Below are 17,045 nucleotides of genomic sequence, written 5' to 3'. Positions count from 1 at the left end.
GTCGTAGCTTATCCTAATTCAGACTGTTGGTTAAGGTCCCAGTGTGCTCTTACTGCCCATATCACGAACAACATTGGCAGTGGCTTCTGAAATTGACCATTGATAAACCTCAGTTAGAGCAAAGTCTGAACAGTGTCTGATGAGGTGTGATGATTTTGCATACTTAGAGTAAGTAGCTTTATTCAGATCCAGGGTGGGTCTCATAGAAAATGTTATTCAGATTTCTGTCCTGCAAATGGGAAGAAAGAGATGTAAAGACATTAGGTAGACAAGCCAAGGTGCACACAGCTGTTTCGTGACCTGGTTTAGAAAAATAAATAACCTACAAGCAACACATTAGCAGCACCTCCTCACACCTCTTTTGGAATCTTGCTGTGTTAATTATCTTCCACTGTCTTAACATTTTGAGTATTTCCTTTTCTGCTTGAGACTTCTCAGCATTCTCACATATTCAAATGTTTTTAAAGAAAACTAACCTTGACATTATACCCTCCCCCCAGCTCTATTCTATCAATGTTTGTTCTTACCCCATGTTTGCTACTTCTACACTGTGCTCGTCTTTTCCCACCCTATCCCTACTCATACACTCTCAACTCCTAATTCACTGGGTCCAGTCTCCGTCACAGCCCCTGTTACCCCAGTGATCGTTACCTAAAAACCAAGAACATATTTGTACATTCTTTCTGGATCTCTAGATGCCACTGTTGGGACTGCTGATTACACTAATCTTAAAACATTCTTGGTTTTCCATGAGCAGTCCTCCGCATGTGTTCTTTGGGAAAGTCTCCTTCAGGTTCTTCACTGAAACCACTGCCCCTTCCTCTGCATTAAGTACTGGTTTCCACATCTGTTTTCATTCTTTCTGTCTTCTTGTTGCATTCATTTATTCTGTATTAGGCTTCAACAAACCCAGATTTGTTCTTAGAATCTAGGGGACTCTATGCAGTTGTTAATCTGCTGTCTGCACTTGGGCAATATTCACACACACACACACACACACACACACACACACACACACACGCAGACACACATACACACCATATACACAGAGTACCTCAAACACCATAGACAAAAATTAGTTGTTATTTTCTCCATCCTTAAACTCCAAACTATCTTCTCCTGAGTGTAGCTTTGTTTAATAGTATCATTATTTATACATTTACCTAATGTAATCACCTCCCTCCCATCACCCATTTGTCCCATAATCTGTTTATTATTCCATTGAAATATCTCCTGAATGCTCTCCTCCATTCAAATCCCACCCAAGCCACAATTGCTACCTCACTGCAGACTTTTGTTGTATCGTGTCTAAATGATCATTACATCCTAATGGTCTCCCTAGCTACCAGCTTACTTATTATAAGAATAGTCTCTACCACGGAAATAGAAATAAAAAATATGTCACGTGCCCACATAAAACCTTCAGTTCTAGGTTTTGGGTTCAGGTCAGTCTGTCACCTTAGCAAAACTGAGCTTTGTCATGATGTCTAATCTGAATACTTATTAAGCTACCTTTGTCTGGAAACATCACCTCCTTTTCCCTGAATTTCCTACAGGGAGAATCAACCAGCTGTGTGCTTTGAAGACCACGCATGTGATGATACTAGTGCACTAGCAACACTTTAGTGTTGGTGTTTGTGTCTCTGTCACCTTTCCTCAGTGCATGGTGCCTTCGATGGCTGAGGCTCTGTGTGTGTGTGTGTGTGTGTGTGTGTGTGTGCATGCACGTGCACATGTGTGTGTACATGTTTCCCATTTTGCAGCACAACTTTTGTCACACTGTATGTTTTAAAAAATTGTTTTTGGATGGATGGGTGAATGGATGATCATGCATATCTATATACTAGAGGCCTGGTGCACAAAATTCGTACACAGGGGGTGAGGGGTCCCTCAGCCCGGCCTGCACCCTCTCACAATCTGGGACCCCTTGGGGGATGTCTGACTGCCAGAATTTGACACTTTTCCATTTAAAATGTATGAGACTGTAAATTAAGTGGACTTCAATCCAGACCCACATACATTTGCTCTAAAATAATGTAGCTCCTTTATCTTTATAACAAGAATAATTCTAATTCAATTTGATAGCAATTCCACTTATGTAAAGGGTTCCACTTCTACTATTAAATGGGGCTGCTTCTTGGATGAATTGCACTGGATTGATACAGAAAGAGCAATTGATTTTGTGTGTTGTGTTTTTGAGCTAAGTTATTGCTTAATAATTAATATCTTTGAGAATATTTACCACTTCTGACTTAATGATTTGCCACATTATCTTAGGAATAGCCACTTTGATCCTCAAAATAATATGCTTTACTAGTTCTTAATCTACTTGAAGATCTTTACTATCACACAGTGTTTGGCTCCCAGAGGTTGAAGTTTATAGCATATGTGAATGAACAAATACACTGAGTGGCCAGATTTTTATGATCTCTGAATGCATAATCATCTGGCCACTCAGTGTATATCCTATATAATAAAAGTCTAATAAGCAAATTGTCCCCTTGACCAGGAGTTCGACTAGCAGGCAGGCCGACCAACCGCCCATGTCCCCTCCCCCTGGCCAAGCTGGCTGGACCCCACCCATGCACGAATTCATGCACCGGGCCTCTAATATATATATACTGAGTAGCCAGATTATTATGCATTCAGATATCATAATAATCTGGCCACTCAGTGTGTATCACAAATGTTGCATAGAAGGTGTGTGATGTCTTTGCTTTGAGCCAAATCCACTTTGACACTGCTCAAAAATACGTTGTAGAGCTTGTGGCTTCCAGATGGTTAATTGTGAAAACACTTCTTAACTTCTAACAAGTGACAGCATCGTGATCTCCTTGTCTCAACCTACACATTTGGAACCCTCCTTTTTCTTTGTCACTTATACTTTACTTATTAGTTTTGTCATTTATTTCTGCAAAGGATCTCAATTCACCAATTCTTTTATATCCTTGTAAACTTCTTTATTCAGAGCCTGAATACTTCTTGTTTCGATGATTGTAACTGTCTACTATAAGCTTCCTTTTCTGCCTTTATTTTTCTTCTCTGTCACTCACCAGAGAAGGGGTTTTTCTCGTTTGTTACCTATACTGAGAAACTCATAATGTTTCTAGCCTATAAATTTCTCCACTTTTATTTTTGTTTAAGTTGGTCAGCTACTGAAAAGTATGAAGAGTAATATTTGAAAATCCCAAATTTCCAAGACATCCCTAATTCCATGGGATTCCATTTCCCTAGGATACCAGTCAGATGCCTCTTGTCACACACCATGCCATAGCATTCCCAGGGCCTGCCTTCCTTGCCAACATTGAAAATTACATCCCTACTGCAATAAATTGTTTTCACTAATCTTAACATGACTTTATTACCCTTGCTTATTTTGTGTGTTTTTTTCTAGATATTTTCCTATTTTCTCACTCTACATTCCACTTAGTTCATTAAATCTTATTCATTTATTAACTCCTAACATTAGACCTCATTATTGCCATTCTATAGGAGCAAGGTACATGCCTGTCATATTTCTTTGGTAGTTTAAAGCTAACACATTTCATAGACCTTATTATTTGTAATTTTCTGTCCATGTGGGGGGAATATCTGTGAATATCTCAACTGAAAGGCCTGTGCTTTGCCTGCTATTGCACTCAATCCTTTGCCATAGAAACAAGGCAACAAACCAACCAAAGACTGTCAACTCTTAGAAAATAAAGGCCATTTCTATCTAATTTTTAAACAGAAAATTTAAACCACTGTATTCCAGCAGCTTTTCTAGTCTTCAGCTCATAGAAAACACTTAAGGAATGTGAGTTGAATTGTTGTGACTGGATGATTGAATATGAGTCATTATTTCAATTTATGTTATCTCATGATTTAAGTTTCTCTTACCATTAAAGCTCTTGAGAAACATCAGACACATTTATATGCTATTCAACTGTATAGATATGTTTTACTTGTTTATATTATTGAATATCTCACATGCCTCCATATTTTACTTTAATAAATGATTTTAGGCATATGCTCTTATTTGTATTTCTAATTACAACTTTAGACTAGATTCCTGATTTTGAAATTATCAAGTCAATAGCATACATTTTTAACACTTAAGTAGTACTTGGTTATGCTTTCCTGAAAATGCAAAATTGATTATATCTTAACAAATAGCACTTGCAATTGTTTTACTATATCATTTAAAAACAGTGTGCATTTTAATTGAGTAAAAGATTTTTATTAAAAAATTAGTTTAAAAAATTTCAAATATGTAAAAGAAGAGAAAATGGCATAATGAATCTCCACATACCCAGCTTCAACAAGGACCTATTCACTTATGGTCAATCTTGTTCTATCTATGTCTCCACTTCTGTCCTCAGGATTGCTGTGAAGAAAATCTCAGACATCATATTCTTTGACCCATATGTATTTAACTATGCATTTCTTATAGATAGGGGTTCCTTTTGTAAACTAAACCACAACAGTATTATCATACCATAGCAAAATAAAAAATAAGTCCTTTGTATAATTAAATATTTACTATTAACTTTGTGCTTTACTGGTACATATAGACCTAACTAGCCCTCTCATTTACAGTTATATTATAGTCCTGTAGGTTGGAATTCTGTCACAAGGTGACTGTATTCTCTGCTCAGGGTCTTACAAGCCTAAAATCAAAGTTTGGCAGATGCACATTATTTTCAGAAGGCTCTAAAGAACTCATTCCTGAACTCATTTTCACTGTGGATAGAATCCAATTGTTTGTGGTTGTAAGACTGAGGTCTTCATTTTCTTGATACAGGGCTTCCTTCATCTTTAAGATACCAATCGCCAGTTGAATCATTCTCATGCTTCTGACCTCTGAATTTGCCACTTGGGTGCCTTCTCTGCTTTTAAAGGCTTATGTGAAATATAGTAAGCTCACCCAAATAATTCAGGAAAATCATCCTATCTTAAAATACAACTGATTAGTATTTTTACTTACATTTGCAAAGTTTCTTTAGCCAAAGGGTATGGTATTTTGTCACAGGAACTGGAGTATAGGATATTCTTTGGAGTCAGAATTCTGCATACCACATACAAGTTAACACACATAGGCAAAACAATATACACTCTAAAAAATTATGATTGTATTTGAATGATAGTAGTATTGGTGATTTTTTCTGTTTATTAATTTTGTGTTTCAGTCATGTGAATATGATACTTGTATGTGTTTAAAAAAATAATTTAAAAGAAAATCTATGTGTTTTCTTTGGTTAGCAAATGAAGATTCTCCAACCTTGACAATTGTTTGTGGGCACAACTTTGCTGACTTTTTAGACTGAACCTAATCACATGCTCCCTGAATGTGTTTGTACCTCCATCTCCAGACACCTAGTACTAGATGATGCCAGCCTTTCTGAAACTCACATGAATGGTCGCCAATAATTGATGTACTAAATTAGTTTTTTTTTAATCACTAAACCAGCATTGCAAGGAATGTTTAAGGGACTGCTTTAAGAAGAAGAATAAATAGAGAATGAGAGGAACACAGGCACAAAAAATAAAAATGGCAATAAATAGTACCTGTCAAAAATAACCTTAAATGTAAATGGATTAAATGCTTCAGTCAAAAGACCTAAGGTAGCTGAATGGATAAGAAAACATGACCTATATATATGCTGTCTACAAAAGACCCACCTGAGAACAAAAGACTGACATAGACTAAAAGCGAAGGGACGGAAAAAGAAATCCATGCAAATGAAAAAAAAAAAAAAAAAAAAAGCTGGGGTAGCCATATTTACATCTGACAAAATTGACTTCAAAACAAAAGCCATAATAAGAGACAAAGAATGTCACTACAAGATAATAAAAGGGATTGATCCAACATATATCACCTAATATTGGAGCACCTAAATATATACAAAAAATTATTGGAGGACTTTCAAAGAGAGATCAATAGCAACACAGTCATAGTAAAGTACTTTAATAACCTATTTCCATCACTGGATAGATCTTCCAGACCAAAAAATAAATCAACAAGGAAACAGCAACTGTAAATGAAACATGAGACCGGATAGATTTAATTGATACTGACACATTTCATCCCAAAGCTGAAGAATATACATTCTTTTCAAGTGCGTATGGAATATTCTCAAAGAGAGACCACATCTTAAGACACAAACTAAGTCTTAACAAATTCAAAAAGATTGAAAGCATATTAAGTGTTTTCTTGGATCACAATGGCATGAAACTAGAAATTAATTAGAATAAAAAAACCTAAAAAGCACTAAAAGATATGGATGCTAAATAGTATATTATTAAACAATGAATGGATTAGCAATGTGATTAAGGAAGACATAAAAAAAAAAAAGACTTCCTGGAAACCAATGAAAATGAACACATAGTGACCCAAGATCTATGTGACATGGAGAAAGCAGTCCCAAGGGGGGAATTGATGGAATTACAAGCCTACCTCAAGAAATGGGAAAAATCTCACATTTATAATCTAACCCCATAAATAAAAGAACTAGAAGAAATATAAGAAAAGCCCAGAATAAGTAGAAAGAAGGAAATAATAAAGAATAGAATAGAAATAAATGACATAGCAACTAAAATTAATACTAAAGATCAATGAACTAAGAGTTGATTCTTTGAAAAGATAAACAAGATTGATGAACCTTTAGCCAGACTCACCAAGAAACAAAGAGAGAGAACCTAAATAAATATAATCAGAAATGAAAGAGGTCAAGTAACAATTGACAGCACAGAAATACAAATGATTGTAAGAAAATACTATGAACAATTATATAACAAAATTTGGACAACTTGGTTGAAAGAGACAATTTCCCATAAACATACAATCATCCAAAAGTCAATAAGGAAGAATCAGAAAACCTGAATAAACCAATAACAACTAATAAAATTGAAGCAGTAATCAAGAAACTCCCAACAAACAAAAGTCCTGGTCCAGATGGTATATGGAGTAGTTTTACCAAACTTTCTAAGGAGAACTAACACCTATCATCCTTAAACTATTACAAAAAATTCAACAGGAAGGAATATCTCCAAGCTCATTTATCCTAATTCCATAACCAGATAAAAATATTCTAAAGAAAGAAAAATATGGGCCAATATCCCTGGTGAACATAGAGGCTGAAATCCTCGAGGAAATATTAGCAAATCAGATCCAGCAATATAATAAAAAAGATCATATACCATGACCAAGTGGGATTTATTCTAGGGATGCAAGGTTGGTTCAATATTCACAGATCAATAAATGTGATAGATATCATGTAAATAAAGTATAAAAACACATGACTATATCAATAGATGCTGAAAAAGCATTTGACAAAATCTAGCACCCAGTTTTTATAAAAACTCTCAGGTAAGTTGGAATAGAGTGATCATACCTCAACATAATAAAAACAATATAAAAAACCCTTACAGCCAACATAATAGTCAATGGGCAAAAACTGAAAGTGTTTCCCTTAAGAACAGGAACAAGATAAGGATGCCTGCTTTCACCACGCTTACTCAACATAGTGCTGGAATTTCTAGACACTTTGATCTGAGAAGAAGAAGAAATGAGTCATTCTAATTGGAAAGGAGAAAGTAAACTAATTATTCCAAGGTGACATGATACACCAAAAAAACTACTAGATTTAATAAATGAGTTTAGCAAAGTAACAGAATACAAAATTAATATTCAGAAATTGGTGGCATTTCTATACACCAATAATGAACTCTCAGAGAGAGAAACCAAGAAAGCAATTCAATTTATCATTGCAACATCAACAAAAATAAGGTACCTAGGAATAAACTTAATCAAGGAGGTAAGAGACCTACAGTCCGAAAACTATAGGTGACTAACAAATGAAATAGAGGAAGGTACAAACAAGTGGAGACATATACTGTGTTCATGGATTGGAAGAATTAACATCATTAAGATATCATACTACTCAAAGTAATCTATAGATTCAACACAACCCCTATTAAAATACCAATGGCATATTTCACAGATCTAGAACAAATATTCCAAAAATTTATATGAGACCAAAAAAGACTGAATAGCCACAGCAATCTTGAGAAAGAAGCACAAAGTTGGAGGAATCACATTACTGGATATCAAACTATACCACAAACAATTGTAATCAAAACAGCCTGAGACTGGCCAAGAACAGGCATTAAGATCATTGGAACAGAACAGAGAGCTTAGAAATTAACCCATGCCTTTATGGCAAATTAATATTTGACAAAGGAAGAAAGAGCATAAAATGGAGTGAAAAAAAGTATTTTCAATAAATTATGATGGGAAAATTGGACAGCAACATGCAAAAAAATGTAATTAGACTATCAACTTACTAGTACAGCATACACAAGAATAAACTCAAACTGGATAAAAGCCTTAAGGAAGAGTCAGCCATAAAACTGATCTGGCTGGAGCCTGCAGCAAAGACAAAGATGGCAGACTCCAGCCAGAGTGAAGGCCTGGGTGCTGGAGGAAAACCAGTGCTGGAAGCCAAGGGAAGGAAGGCCTATTGCACGAATCTCTTCATGCAACGGGCCTCTAGAATATATATAAAAGGCTAATAGGCAAAGTGTCCCCTCAGGAGTTCGACTGTGAGACCGGAAGTTCAATTGCTCACTATGATGTGTGATAACCACTAGGGCGTGGTGCGGAACTAAGGAAGGCTCCGGCTGGCAGCCGGAAGGCCCTGATTGGCCTTGATTGCTGGCCAGGCCTAGGGACCCTACCTGTGCAAGAATTTCATGCAGCAGGCCTCTATTTTCTCTATAAAAGAAAACCTTGAATAAAAAGAATTGACATGAAATGGGATATGACAGAACAAGTTTAATGATATGAATATCTAAAATTCTCAGTTCATATGTGTGTTTCTCAAAAATGTTTAATGAGATGGGTGTCTCTGTGGGAAATCAGATGTGTCCAGGCCCTGTAATGAGATGCTTGTCTGGTAAGCCATAATGAGATGCTTGTCTGGGGCTTTAATAAGATGCCTTGCTGGAAGTGTAATTAGACGTTTGACTTGGAGTGTGCAATGAGTGGTGTGACCAGGAGTGTAATTAGTTTGGGTGTTAGGAGAGGGTGATGCCCTGTGTGGCTGGACTGCAAAGAGAAGGTTGGGCAAGTCTGGTGGGAAATGCATGCAGGATGGGATGATGTGCACACTCAGAGGGAAATGAGTCATACGGGGAATGCTCCATGGGACAGGAGGGTGACGTGGTCTCTTATTAGTATGTAGCTATGCATTGGGAAAAAAATAAAATGCAGGATGTGTCTATGGGAATAGACTTACCTGTGTGGCATAGAGGCCCTGAGCATAGACACTGTTACTAAACCACCAAGACAGAACCCTGCTTTATTGCTATCAGTACATCCTCAGGAAATCACTTACATCCTCCCTGTCCCCAATTTTCATCTTATCTTTTGGATTACAAGGCTACTTATTTCTTAGGGCTGTTGTGAGGATTAAATGAGTCAATCTATGAACAGTTTAAAGCAGTGCCTGGCACAAATGCAAGTTCTCTGCCTGAATTTCAGCTGTTATGACTCGCCAGGACCTCTGAGTGCATTATTGGATTTCATCCTTATTAGGATTCTGTAAGAAAACAGAGGCTCAGAGACCTTCACTCACGTGCCCCAGATCACACAAGTAGCAATGAGCCAGAAGGGGCCCACTGTGTGGCAGCAGATGATTTCTGGTTTAAAGAATGTGATGCTCACTGCTGAAAAGAAGCTTGGGAACCCCTAAACCAGATTCTCTGGGGGAGCTACAAGGAGGAAGAGTCAGCCATAAAACTGATCTGATGGATGTGGTGGAGCAGTGACTGCACCCTGCCCCTCAGCTTACTCATCTGCATAGTTGGAATAACAGCCCCCTGTCTTAAGAGCTTTTAAAAGTGAAAAATATGTTAAAGAGTTTAGAACAGCACTAGCTGGTTTGGAGCCTCAGCCTACAGACTGAAGGGTCCCAGGTTTGATTCCAGTCAAGGGCACATGCCCGGGTTGAGGGCTCCATGCCCCGTAGGGGGCATGCAGGAGGCAGCTGATTAATGATTCTCTCATCATTGATGTTTCTATCTCTCTCTTCCTCTCTCTGAAATCAATAACAATATATATTTTTAAAAAATTTAAAACAGTAAGTTACATGCTAAGTTTTGGTCACTTAGTATAGGTATTCGTCTGCAGGCAACAAAAATATGACCTAGGGCTGACTTAAATAAGTATGGGGGCAGGCTCGTTATCACTCAGCTAGGAATTGGGGCCAGATAAGGTGGGAGAATGGGCACTCCAGTGATGTCCTCGTCACTCGGGTTAGTGTGCTTTTCCTGATCTTCTGTGCTCATCCCATGGGCTTCTTTCCACGGTCTTGGCACAGGGCCCTGTCCTCTAAACACGTCTCGATTTCAGAAGGAAGAGGGAGGGGTGAGGTTTGAAGGGCAATGGGCCTCTATACACATTAGTTAGTCTGCCCCATTATAAAGCGTCCTTCAAGTTCCAACCAGTGTCACCCGCTTACTTCTGTTGGCTTGTGGAAGTGTAAAGTGAGTTTCTTTGCTCTCCATTGTATACATGGTGAGGCTTTAATGAATTTTGTGGATTGCTAGATAGTCTCCATTTAATAAGGATACTAATCTTTTGTCATTATTTGCTCTGTGAACATTGAGGTACACCTTAATGATGTAATAATTGGCTTCGGTACTAGTAAACCTTAGCAAATTAACAAAACCTTGGGAAAAAGATAAATCATTCTCAAAGCAGGGTGACTGTTATTCTATATGATAATCACATTCCTGTGATCTTCCACATTTCATGCTTTGTATAAGGTTGCAAACAGAGCAAAAAATGTTGTTTGTTACTGGTGTTTTCAAGCCTCAGGCATATTTGACATTTTTCCCTTTACTTCCACTTAAAATTCAAAGGGCTTTGTTTCTATGGTAAAATCCAATAATGGAAATTCAGCGAAGAAAGTGAGTTATTTCTGTGAATTTAAAGGGTTAAACTCTGAGCGTTTTACCAGAGGCATTTTATAAATTCAAGGGCTCCGCAGTGCTCATTAGCTCTATCTCTATGGAGCTATTGGTGGTGTCTTTCCTTTCTCTCTTTCTTTAAGCTGTAAAAAGAAATTTATTGCACAGTACAAATTATCTATCTGAAAAGAATCTTCACCTGAGACTGGGCACTGCTGTGAATTTCTCCTTTGATGATGAAAATGTGATGGTGGATAATGTATTATTCAGTTTAGTCTAAGTTATTCTGCCATAAAATGAAACCTCCAAATTTTAGTAGTTTAACAAAATCATAGGGTTATTCCTATTCACACTTAGTGTCCAAAAAAGGCACGGGGAAATCTGGTCCCCAAGTCCTCAGGAATACAAGTAGACAAAGGCACTGCCATCCTTGTCCTGTCATTTTGTCAGTGGAGGGGTCCAGGATCATGATAGCATCCTCAGAGATGGCTGGAGCTTCAAGCACAGCAAATGCTTTAGTGTGGTAGTGACATGTGTTATTTATTCTCATATTTCTTTATCTAAAACAAGGCACATTGTCACACATCCAGAAGTAAGGAAGTTTATATTTGTTCTCTTCACTTTCTTACTCCCACTCGGGCTGAAATTCCCTGCCTCTCCTGAGAAAGCTCTAATGCAAAGTTCACCAAGAACGGACATAGTCACACTTCTTTGTCCTTAAAGCCACAAAACATTCCTAAAATAATTAATCTTGCTAAATACTTATTCCTTATAAAATTCTACCCACTGGATATAATTTTTTTAAAAATAGGTCTCCAAGCTCCTTAGTATTATCTAGTTCCATACTAATCATTTCCTTATTATCCTAGGACTCTTATTTTCTTTGCTTCTTCACTCACTCCCTTCCTTCCTTCCTCATTCCTTTCTTGGGATTTCTTTATGTAAAGTATGGCCAAGCCTTTGATAAATTTTGTTATTGTTTTTGTTGGAGGGGTTATAATTTTCATAGTTATTTAGGTTTTGTTAGCAATCATAAAAGAATGGTAATGTACAATAAGCTACTTTTTATATTTAAACTACTTCTCTGATATTGAACTAAAATAATTTTTTTCTAATATTTTAACAATTTCCTAGTATACATTTTAATGACAGTAAGCATATTCACACTATTGTACAACCATCACTGCCATCTAATCTACAGAACTTCTCTCTTCTTCCCAAACTGAAGCTCCCAGCTCATAACAAAACAAAACAAAACAACAGCATAAACACCTCCCCATTCTCCCCTGTCCCCAGCCTCTGAGAACCACCATTCTAATGTCTGTTTCTATGAATTTGGCTGCTGAGGGTTCATCATATAAGTGGAATTATACAGTGTTGACCTTTGATGACTGGTTAATTATACTTAACATAATGTCTTCACATTCTATGTTGTAATATGTGCCAGAATTTCTTTTTAAGGCTGATTCATATTCTATTGCATGTATTTATTACATTTTGTTTATTTGTTTACTTCAGCTTTAGCAGAAGATGATTTTTAAAATATATTTTTTATTGATTTTACAGAGAGAAGAAGAGAAAAGCGGGGGGTCGGGGGGAAAGAGAGAGAGAGAAGGAGAGAGAGATCAGCTGCCTCCTGCATGCACCCTGACCAGGGATTGAGCCCACAACCTGGGTGTGTGCACTGACCTGGAATTGATCCTGTGACCTTTCATTGCACACGGAGATGCTCAAACAGCCGAGCAACACAGGCCAGGGCTACATTTAGTTTATTTATTCATTTAATGTTAGATAGTTGGGTTACTTCAACCTTTTGGATATTATGAAAAACGCTACTATGAACATGAGGGTACAGCTATCTGTTTGAGTCTGCTTTAAATTCTTTTGAATATATAACCAAAATGGAGGCAAAAGCAAGTGAAAACATAAAATTTCCTACCATTTTGAATGTGGTTTATTTCTTTTTTTTTCTGATCTTTTATTTTATTAATCCACAAGAGTAAGTAATATTTAAAATCTTGGCACAAATATTCATGAGACATATTACGTAGTTAATGAGCAATTAACATTCTGCGTTTATATGAATGTGAAGACTTTTGGCAACTACCACTAGGGTCAGAGACCTATGGGTTTGGAACTTTTTTAAAAAAGTTCCTTATTGTTTAAAGTATTACATATGTCTCCTTCCCCCCCCCCCCCCCCGCCCCCCCGCCCATTAACCTCTCCCCAGACACTTACACCCCTCAGAAAATGATCTCACCGCCCCCTACTGTCTATGTTCATGGGTTATGCTTATATGCATACATACAGGTCCTTTGGTTGATCTCTTACCCCCACCCCTTCCACCCCCCTGTCTTCCCTCTCAGGTTTGACAGTCTGTTCCATGCTTCTATGTCTCTGTATCTATTTTTGTTCATCAGTTTATGTTGTTCATAATATTCCACAAATGAGTGAGATCATGTGATGTTTATCTTTCTCCAGCTGGCTTATTTCCCTTAGCATAATGCTCTCCAGGTCCATCCATGCTGTTGCAAATGGTAGGAGTTCCTTCCTTTTTACAGCAGCATAGTATTCCATTGTGTAGATATACCACAGTTTTTTAAATCCTCTCATCTGCTGATGGACACTTAGGCTATTTCCAAATCTTAGCTATTGTAAATTTTGCTGCTATGAACATAGGGGTGTATGTATCCTTTCTGATTGGTGTTTCTTATTTTTTGGGACATATTCCTAAAAGTGAGATTACTGGGTCAAATGGGAGTTTTATTTTTAATTTTTTGAGGAAACTCCATACTGTTTTCCACAGTGGTTGCACCAGTCTGCATTCCCACCAGCAGTGCATGAGGGTTCCTTTTTCTCCACATCCTTGCCAGCACTTGTTTGTTGATTTGTTGATGCTAGCCATTCAGAAGGGTGTGAGATAGCCCTTCACTGTCGTTTTGATTTGCATCTCTCTGATGTTTGGTGACTCTGAACATGTTTTCATATGCCTCTGGGCCTTCTGTATGTCCACTTTCTAAAAGTGACTATTTAGGTCCTTTGCTATTTTTTGATTGGATTTTTTATCTTCCTTTTTGCTAAGTTGTATGAGTTCCCTATAAATTTTGGGGATTAGGCCCTTATCAGATATAACGTTAGGCAAATATGTTTTCCCATGCAGTGGGCTCTCTTTTTGTTTTGTTAATTTTTTTTTTTCTGTGAAGAAGGTTTTTATTTTGATGTAGTCCCATTTGTTTATTTTCTCCTTAGTTTCCATTGACCTATGAGCTGTATTGGTAGTAAAGATATTGCTACGATAAATGTCTGATATTTTGCTGCCTATGGATTCCTCTAAGATTTTTATGTATTCTGTCTTACATTTAAGTCCTTTATCCATTTTGAGTTTATTTTTGTGTATGGTGTAAGTTGGTGGTCTAGTTTCATTTTTTTGCATGTATCTGTCCAATTTTCCCAACATCATTTATTAAAGAGACTGTCTTGACTCCATTGTATGCTCTTGCCTCCTTTGTCAAATATTAATTGAGCATAATGACTTGGGTTGATTTCTGGGTTCTTTGTTCTGTTCCATTGTCTATATGTCTGTTCTTGTGCCAGTACCAGGCAGTTATGAGAACAGTGGCTTTGTAATGTAGCTTGATATCTGGTATTGTGATCCCTCCAACTTTGTTCTTCTTTCTCAGGATTGCTGTGCCAGGATCTTTTTTATTCCATATGAATTTTTGGAGAGTTTTTTCTAGGTCTATATTATATGCCGTTGATATTTTAATGGGGATTACATTGAATCTATAGATTGCTTTGGGTAGTATGGATATTTTAATTATGTTGATTCTACCAACCTGGTATATGCTTGCATTTGTTTATTTCTTCCTCTATCTCTTTTTTTCAACATCCTGTAGTTTTCCAAATATAGGTATTTGACCTACTTAGAAAAGTTTATTCCTAAGTATGTTAATTTTTTTTTTTGCAATGGTAAATGGGATTGCTTTTCTTTAAAGTTTCTGTGAGTTCATTATTTTATATAATGAAAGGCTAATATGCAAATTTTTCCCTGGGGAATTCGACTGACTGGGAGTTCGACTGCTCGCTATGATGTGCGCTGACCACCAGGGGTGGCACAGAACGAAGGAAGGAAGGCCCCAACCAGCAGCCAGAAGGCCCCGATTGGCCCTGATCACTGGCCAGGCCTAGGGACCCTACCTGTGCATGAATTTCGGGCCTCTAGTTGATACATACAAAAGCCATAGATTTCTGGGTGTTAATTTTGTATCCTGCTACATTGCCAAATTTATTTATTAAGTATAGTAGTTTTTTGATGGGGTCTTTAAGGTTGTCTATGTACAATATTATGTCATGTGGGAATAATGACAGTTTTCCTTCTTCTTTAGCAATTTGGGTGCTTTTAATTTCTTCTTCTTGTCTGATTGCTATGGCTAGCACTTCCAGTACTGTGTCGAACAGGAGTGGTGAAAGTGGGCATCTTTGTATTATTCCTATTCTTATGGGAAATGGTTTTAGTTTTTGCCCATTGAGTATGATGTTGGCTGTATGTTTGTCAGATAAGGCTTTTATTATGTTGAGGTATGATCCCTCTATTCCCACTTTGCTGAGAATTTTTATCAAGAAAGGCTGTTGAGCCCTAACTGGTTTGGCTCAGTGGATAGAGCGTCGGCCTGTGCACTGAAGGGTCCCAGGTTCGATTCCGGTTTAGGGCATGTACCTTGGTTGTGGGCACATCCCCAGTAGGGGGTGTGCAGGAGGCAGCTGATCAATGTTTCTCTCTCATCGATGTTTCTAACGCTCTATCCCTTTCCCTTCCTCTCTATAAAAAATCAATAAAATATATATTAAAAAAAAGAAAGTCTATTGAATTTTGTCAAATGCTTTTTCTGCATTGATTGATATGATCATGTAATTTTTGTCTTTTAATTTGTTTATGTGATGTATCGGGTTTATTGATTTGTGGATATTATATCAGCCTTGATTCCCCAGAATAAATCCTACTTGGTCATGGTGCATGATATTTCCAATGTAATGCTGGATCTGATTTGATAGAATTTTGTTGAGGATTTTAGCATCTACAGTCATCAGGGATATTGTCCTGTAATTCTCTTTGTTTGTAGTTTCTTTATCTGGTTTTGGGATTACAGTAATTCTGGCTTCATAGAAAGAGTGTTGAAGTGTTCCTTCCTCTTGAATTTTGTGGAATAATCTGAGGAGGGTAGGTTTTAGTCCTTCTTTGAATATCTGGTAAAACTCCTCTGTGAAGCCCTCCAGACCAGAACTTTTGTTTGTTAGGGGTTTTGATTACTGATTCAATTTCCTCCATAGTTATATGCCTATTCGGATTTTTTTATTCTTCCTGCTTGAGATTTGGAAGCTCGTATTTTTCCAGGAATATGTCAATTTCTTTTAGGTTGTTGGTTTGTTGAATAGAGTTGTTCATAGTTTTTTTTTTTTTTTTTTTATAATCCTTTGTATTTCTATGGGGTAGGTTGTTACTTCACCTCTTTCATATCTGAGTTTGTTTATTTGGGTCTTCGCTCTTTGTTTCTTAATGATCATGGCTAGAGGATCATCAATCTTGTTTATCCTTTCAAAGAACCAACTCTTGGTTTTATTGATCTTTTGTATTTTTTTTGGGGGGGGGTCTTTATCTCATTTATTTCTGATCTGATCTTTATTATTTTCTTCCTTCTGCTTACTCTTGGCTTTTCTTGTTACTCTCTTTATGATTCTTTACGTTGTAGAGGTTAGATAATTTATTACTAGTTTTTCTTTTTTTTTTTTGTGTGTGTGTGTGTGTGTGTGTTTGCTTTGTTTTTGTTTTTGTTTTTTTTTTAATGTAGGCCTGTAGTGCTATGAACTTCCCTTTCAGGACTGCTTTCTCCGTGTCCTATAGGTTTTGGATTGTTTTATTTTCATTGTCATTTGTTTCCAGAATTTTTTTTAGTTCTTCTTTGATCTCTTTGGTAACCCAATCATTGTTTAATAGCATTCTATTTAGCTTCCAAGTGTTTGAATTTTTTTGGTTGTTTTTATTGTAGTTTATTTCTAATATTGTGCCATTGTGAACTGAGAAGATGCTTGATATG

Source organism: Eptesicus fuscus, chromosome 11, assembly GCF_027574615.1.
Source record: "Eptesicus fuscus isolate TK198812 chromosome 11, DD_ASM_mEF_20220401, whole genome shotgun sequence".
Classification (NCBI taxonomy): domain Eukaryota; kingdom Metazoa; phylum Chordata; class Mammalia; order Chiroptera; family Vespertilionidae; genus Eptesicus; species Eptesicus fuscus.
This window is presented reverse-complemented; position numbering follows the sequence as displayed.